The sequence below is a fragment of the Lactuca serriola genome, chromosome 8, assembly GCF_051521515.1.
Source record: "Lactuca serriola cultivar US96UC23 chromosome 8, Lser_US96UC23_V15, whole genome shotgun sequence".
Lineage (NCBI taxonomy): Eukaryota > Viridiplantae > Streptophyta > Magnoliopsida > Asterales > Asteraceae > Lactuca > Lactuca serriola.
Window position 1 is genome coordinate 177,142,713 of NC_136415.1, and position 7,682 is coordinate 177,150,394.

Here is a 7,682-nt window from a genome sequence, read left to right on the forward strand (position 1 = left end):
CTTTTTCCTTAGTTTGCGACTGGATTCACACAAGTGTCCCTCCAATTCACTCAAACCCAGGCTTTGATATAAACTTGTAACAACCATAAAAATTCACAAAAATTTAAACTTTTTAAATATCCAAAAAGTATTAATTATTACAAAGTCTTTTCAAAATAGTTTCATATCAGAGAATCCCATAAATCCAAATCATAAAATGTGACGATGTGTACATCACGCCTTCGCCTTCCTGCGATCCTCAGAAGTACCTGAAACCAAACTCATAAATGTAAGCTCGAAGGCCTAGTGAGTGACCCCCAAAATACCCATACATACAGCAGTTCACATAATAATAACAACAGTAACATAACAGAATGCAATGGGTCCACAACTACACAGACTAGATTACCCCTAAGCCCACAGTATGAGTCTGGCTTGCCTTCCACCGCCCTCAGCTCACATTTGGCTTGCTCTCGAGCCCACAACATAAGTATGGCTTGCCCTCAGGCCGACAACCTATACATGTCTTGCTCATTTAGTCCTTAGATTGGAATATAAATAGTCAGCCCTCAGTATAAGTCTGACATGCTCTACTCGGCCCTCAACTCGTATCTGGAATGCATATGAGTCCTCGGTATGAGTCTGGTATGCCTCCCTGGCCCTCAACTCATATCTGGCATACTTCAGGGTTTGTTGGCCACCGCACATAGCAGTGCAACCTCAACCCAACCACACAACATAACATTTTGACGTATAACAGATAAGTGCACATACAGGTAATCAGACAGTATCACAGGTAGACCTACAGATCTACCAGCCTAACATATCAACTAGCATACATCACTAACTCATACTCAACATATCAAACTACCAAGATTTCAAATCAATGGGTCGGCCTAGGTACCTTAGACTCCTTAGTATAGTGAGGACAACTTATCTCGCGAGTAGCACTAGATGATACTGTCAATCTCCCAAAACACAGCTCCAACTCAAACACCTACAACCACCATAAGACCATTTCTATCAAAACCTAAATTACCAAAATACCCTCAGAAGTCAAACTTGGTCAACCATTAGTCAAAGTCAAAGTCAACGTTCAATGTCAACAGTCCATGCTGACCCAACTCGTCGAGTACAGCTACTGACTCGTCGAGTTCCTTCCGAACTCAGAAAAGCGCTAAAACCTGAGTCAACTCGTCAAGTTGACAGGCAACTCTTCGAGTCCATGCAATGTCCAAAAGATCGGGAAAACCCTAACCAACTCATCAAGTCACCTCATTAACTCGTCAAGTTCATGCAGAATCTAAAAAACGGGAAAACCTGTCTCACCTCGTTGAGTTGGCTATCCAACTCATCGAGTTCCTTCAGTCCATTTCTCATTCAGACGCTTTTAAGCTGAACTAAGGCTCCAAGTTGTAGATCTAGCCTTCTAGGGCATAGTTACCACGTAAAGTTGCAAACTTTACGTGCATGCAAGACTACAAAATGCTAAAATCAAGCTAAGGAAGAGGTTTATGTCATGGAGAAGGGCCAAAGCTTGCTAAGGTCAAGAACTTTATGCTCAAGGGGGTCTAGAATAAGCTAGGAATGGCCCTAAACTCTTGAAGGAAGAGATCTAACAAAGAAGTAAGCAAGGTAAAGAACTTTTATGTTTAAATGGAAGCTAAGACGGAGTAGATATTGGATCTACAAGCTTCACCTTGATTTAAGCTCTTGAATCTTCAAGTTTCTTTCACCAAAATCACCTTCCAAGCCTTTACACACAGACACACACACAAAATGAGAAGCAACGCTCAAATAGGGTTTTTGAGGTCAAGGAGGACGATAAAAGAGGCAGAGGGTGGCCAATGAGTCTTTAAATAGGGTGCAAAACCTTGGAAATTAGGGTTTTCATTTCCACCTCCAACTCGTCGAGTTTTTCCAAATAACTCGTCGAGTAGAGAGATTCCTACACGTCGAGTTAAGACCATCAACTCGACGAGTTCCAAGTCATATTGTCCTTTTTAGATAAAATTCTTATACTTGGGAGTCGGGATGTTACCGTGATACAAATACACTGAGTGGGTCAGGTTGGGAAACCTAGTGAGTACATAGGGTTTTCAGCCCACAATAATAAAGTTATTATGTTTCATTATCAAACAATCAACCCAATTACCCATCCCCATTATTTTCTTTATTTCTTAAGGATCTACCTTAAGAATCTTCTATCATCCACTTCTTCATTCCTAAGGGTTGTCCTATGGAATAGACATGAAGTCCATCGCTATCAGGGTTTATGTAACAACCTGAAAACTCGTATCATTGCTTGTAACCCTTTTCGTAACTCATTTCGATAATCCAATCGTCGTTTCCAATTTCGTTTCCGATTTCGTCATTTAATTAAGTCATTAATTTGTAATTGATATTATGAGTTAATGGGTGTCCTAATACTCTTAGAACTTATTCTAACACCCCATATTAGTAATCGGAACATTTGTAGAATCAACCATATCGGATTACGGCAACTTGGTCGGGTGTGACCAAAAACCCCGTCTAACGCCGGTATCGGGTAGAATTTCACCGTGTCCAAATCCCGAACACTATTTAAAATGACCTAAACTTCCATTTGAAGCTTTTGGCTCTCTCTCACTACTCTCTCTCTCTCTCTCTCTAACCTCTCTCCTCATCCAAGATTAAGGTCCAAAAACATAAAAATTAAGGCTCCAAATCATAGAGGTAACTTCCCTAACTTGTTATTCAACCTCTTAGGCCTTCAAATCTGTGTTTAAAATTTAATTTTGGACCTAAAACATGTGTTTACATAAAAGGAGCATGCTTGGGCCGTAAACACCTAATAAATGGGTTTTTGAGCAATTTAACCCCTCCAAATCAACTTTGGGACTTAGATACGACTATATGGCTTATCATTCTGGAGATGGAACACCCTAAACATGAGATTTGAGAATTAAAATTGAGTTTACTGCCCAAGAACTTGCCTGGGCCGTAAACACCTCATACATGGAGAGTAAACTCATTTCCATGTGTTAAAAAGTCATACAATTACACCATTAGCCTTGGAATAAATCCTAGAACCAACCAAAAATTGTTTGGGGACCTTAAACATGTCAAACACCCTCCAAATGAGAGTTTACGACCATGACACCCCAAGTACAATTCCAAGGCCATAAACTCCTCTTTATGTGTCAAATGATACCCAAAACTCATACCAAGGCTTGGAAAAATAGTTGGAATCACATGTGATTGTTCTAGCCTCACAAAATAAATTAAGGTTTGAGCTTGGGGGAGTTTATGGCCGTAAACTCCATGTTTATTGCCGTGAACTCCCATAAATGATATTCATGCAAGTACAATCCATTCCAAGGCCTTAGAAAAATCCATTCCATCATTTCCCATGAGTATTCAAGCCATTTAGCATCATAAAACCCTCAAACATGAGTTCACGGCCGTGAACTCATGTGTGTGTGTTGTTCAAGGCCTAAAACTCCATAAGGAGTTTACTCCTGAAGAGTAAACTCAATTCCCAAGTCCCACACCTCAGTACACGTCCGTAAATGTCACCCGGGTCACTCCAAACACTTGTTTTGAAGTGTTTTCGCTCATTGGAGTGTATTATCATATATAATTAGTGTTTTAAAGTATAATTAGATACCTTTGGATACCATGTCATATTACATAGGAACCTCATGTGTTATCAAGCCCCGAACCAACGTTTAGTGTCCGAAACAGTTGCGCCTTCTCGTCTGGTGAGTTCATTCCCCTACCCTTTTTCATTGTTTTTCACTGTTTTCACGGGGGAATACAAGCAAAGTACAAGGGATTACTTGTACTCAAAACTTGTTTTTCATCTGTGTGTTTTATATTTCATATGCTTTTAACACTGATTGTTATAACTGATAACCGATTGAACCTACAGAACACGTAATCATATGTTTGTGAAATGGGTTATAAACTGTTATGTTTTATATATTTCACAAATGGTTTTCCACATTATTATCAGTTAAAAGCATGACATTAGAACATTTGAACATAAAACTTTGTACACTGTTTTGTCCTCGGTAACACTCCACAGAGATACGCGAGTGGAGGATTATCGTATTATTACTAGTAAATTTGTTAGTCCTATATAATTGGAGACACGTCCTCGGCGAACACTCCACAGAGATACGCGAGTGGAGGACTGCAACCGTAACCAGAATCTCTTAGATAGGGAGCGTGACTTGAGTGTATAGATCTATACGGGGCTGACTACCCCACACCTGGCTGCTAGCTACAGCCGAACCGAAATGGTTCAAGGGTGATGAAAGTCATAAGGTGATGTGGACTACTTATTGGCATATCTAGTCTATTGTATGGTTATGGAACTCACAATTAGGATAACATAAATTTACTTAATAGTAATAATGAATAAAGTAATCAACTTACTTAGTAAATATTAGTTTTATATACGTGTTAAAACTAATACATTTCACAAGATAACCAGGTTTTCAAAATACATCTTTCACATTTGGTAACCAACATTTAGGAAAATATGGGATTTTCCTGGGAGCATTTGTACATAACCAGAAAAGTGTAACAAACCAAATAATTTACATTTCATAAGAGTAACCATGTTTTCAGTGTACAACTTTACATTACATTTTGGGAATTCAATAACCAACCTTTTTAAGAAAATATGGGATTTTCTTGGTGTGTGTAACATTTCTAGTAACGGAAAGGAAACTTGTACATTTTTCACAAAACAAAATCGCTTATGAACTCACCAGCGTTATGCTGATTTTCAAACCGCTTGTATTCTCAGGTCAGCGTTAGACAGGTACCCGAAGATCCTTTTGTTCGAAGACGGTGTGCATGGAAGACCCGTTCCATTTTGTTTATATATACTATGTATCGTAACTGTACAACTTTACTTTTGAAACAATTGTAAAAAAAAAAAACTTTCTATATGTAATGTAATGGTTGTTTTACTTTACTTACTATGTGTATTGGATTTGATACTCAACGTGGAGTCAACCCCGGAAATGTTTCTGCCTTCGGTTTTCGGGGTGTGACAGTTTATATGACAGACACTAAGTTCATAGCTGCCAAGGTTCATCTGTAGGGTACTAAGTCCATAACTACCAATGTTCATCAGTAGGGTACTAAATCCATAGCTACCAACGTATATTTATAAAGCAGTAAGTCCATAGCTGCCAATGTTCGTTTATGAGGCACTAAGCCCATAGCTGCTAGGGTTTATAGAGTACACCGGGTGAACATATCATTCACAACACCTATAGGTTGTGAGTCTGCTAGTACCACCAGACCGTCTAGAATAGTCTGTGGTTGTCATCTATACTCTGGTAGATGACGATGCCAACGCTTGGGTCAAGGCTTCTCTCATTTTTCACCTCTCACCCTCGTCTCATGATGTGACATCCCCATTTTCACGGCCAGAAAAGACCAATTTTGTTTATGCTTTATAAAAATCAGAGTTCTTCTTTTAATAAAAATGTTGCAGAATTCGTTCCCAGAAAAACACGATAAATACGTTATTAAAACATTTTCGAAGAAACGTATTTTATTCATTTTAAAACGTTTGGGATGTCATCGTCAATACATGAACATAAGCATAAACAGAACTTACATTTATTTACACTAGTGATCTACATTTCTTTAATCTCTCAGTGTAATGTGACTTCATATCAACACCTGTGATATAAATAAACTGAGTGGGTCAGGTTGGGAAACCTGGTGAGTACATAGGGTTTTCAACCCACAATAATATAATTATTATGTTTAAATAATCAAACAATCAACCCAATTACCCATCCCCATTATCTTCTTTACTCTTAAGGATTTATCCTAAGAGTCATCTAGTCTGCATTCGTTTATTCCGAAGTCCCTTACTTCCAGGGTTATAGGACTGGCACTAAATCCATAGCTGCCAATGTTCATTCATAAAGCACTAATTCCATAGCTGCTATAGTCTATTCATCGGGTACTAAATCCATAGCTACCAGTGTTTATCTAATAGGTACTAAGTCCATAGCTACCAATTCCTTAACAGGTACTAAATCCATAGCTACCGGTGTTTGTCCAATAGGCACTAAGTCCATAGCTGCCGATGTTTATTAGTTAGGCACTAAGTCTATAGCTGCCAATGTTTACTCACATCATCTTTTATCTCTCATCATTCATCTACCCGTATCATACCCAACATATTCGTGTATATAAAATACGTATACAGTTTAAATCATCTAAAACATGTATAAAAACGTTCATCCAACATAGATAGCAAGTATACAGATAATATGCACACATAGCACGTAGTTTATATCAAATACTTCATATCTATGTGTAAGATGAAAGTAACTATGCACTCACTTGAAAAGGTGGTGATTCCGAACTCAGACAACGCTTCACTTCTTGAAAAAAAAATTCCTTCGAAGAAACCTAATATTATTACCACTAGAGTTTAGTCTATTATTCACCGAGACTAATTAATAGTCTAGCTACTATTACTATTATATAACCGTTAAATAATACTTATATAACCCATAATAATAGCCCAATTACTTATTATATGTTCTTAATAACGTTAATATAATTAAATAAAAACTATATTAAAAATAGCGTAGGCGTAACTCACTTACAGCGGGTTTTATAGAAAACCAGGCTTTGCTTGGAGCAGCATTCCCATGCGGAAAATCTCTTCTTCTCGGAGCTGTCGAGCACTCAGGGGCTTCCGCCTTGTGCTAGGGAGGTTCCCTAGGCTTTTCGGGGGGTTTCGGGGCTAGAGAGAGGTTCTAGAGAGAGAGAGAGTAAAGAGAAGAAAGAATGAGAAATGTGTGAAGAAAATGAGGGTGTAAAAGGTTCTATTTATAGGGTGAAAATTGCTGAACTTGGTGCCACATGTCACCATCTAGTGGCAAGACTTGGGGAGAAAGCAATGGCCAAGATTATGCCACATCACCCATTTTTGCACGGCACACTTCTGACTTCTAAAATCCGTAACTTTCACATACGAACTCCGTTTTTGACGTTCTTTATATCCACGCGTAGGTAAAAATAATATCTACAACTTTCATTTTGACTCCGTCGGCTAATTCTCGACCGATCTTAAATTTAACAGTACGAGGAGTTTAGACTGTTAAATGACCGCGAAGAATTCGTAACTCCTTCATACGGACTCTGTTTTCATCTGTCTTTTTACTGTTAAGTTCCTATTAATGAGATCTTCAACTCTCATTTAAGTCACGTAAGCCAAAAACAGCTCGAACTAAAATTCGAGTTTCGGGCCGTGCACTGCTAAGCCGAATCTTAGAAAAATCATAACTTCTTCATATGAAGTCAGATTTGGGCGTTCTTTTTATGGATTTTCTTGGTTTAACATATTATACGACTTTCGTTTAGATCACTAAGGCTAAAAATTCCTCCATCATAAAATCACTATTTACGCTTTCCGGTGCCATGCCGGTTCCGTCGCGAAACTTCGACGGGTCATAACTTCTTCGTTATAACTCTGATTTCGACGCTCTTTATATGTACGGAAACCTTGTGACATATTCTACAACTTGGTTAAGATTATTTATTCTAAATAATCTTTTGTCAAAAAGTCATTTTCGACCCCTATTACTGTGACAACCGGAAATTTCCATTCTGTACAAACTATATCACTGCAATAGAAGTTATAGCAGTCACAGTTAATTTTCAAACTTTTTCGT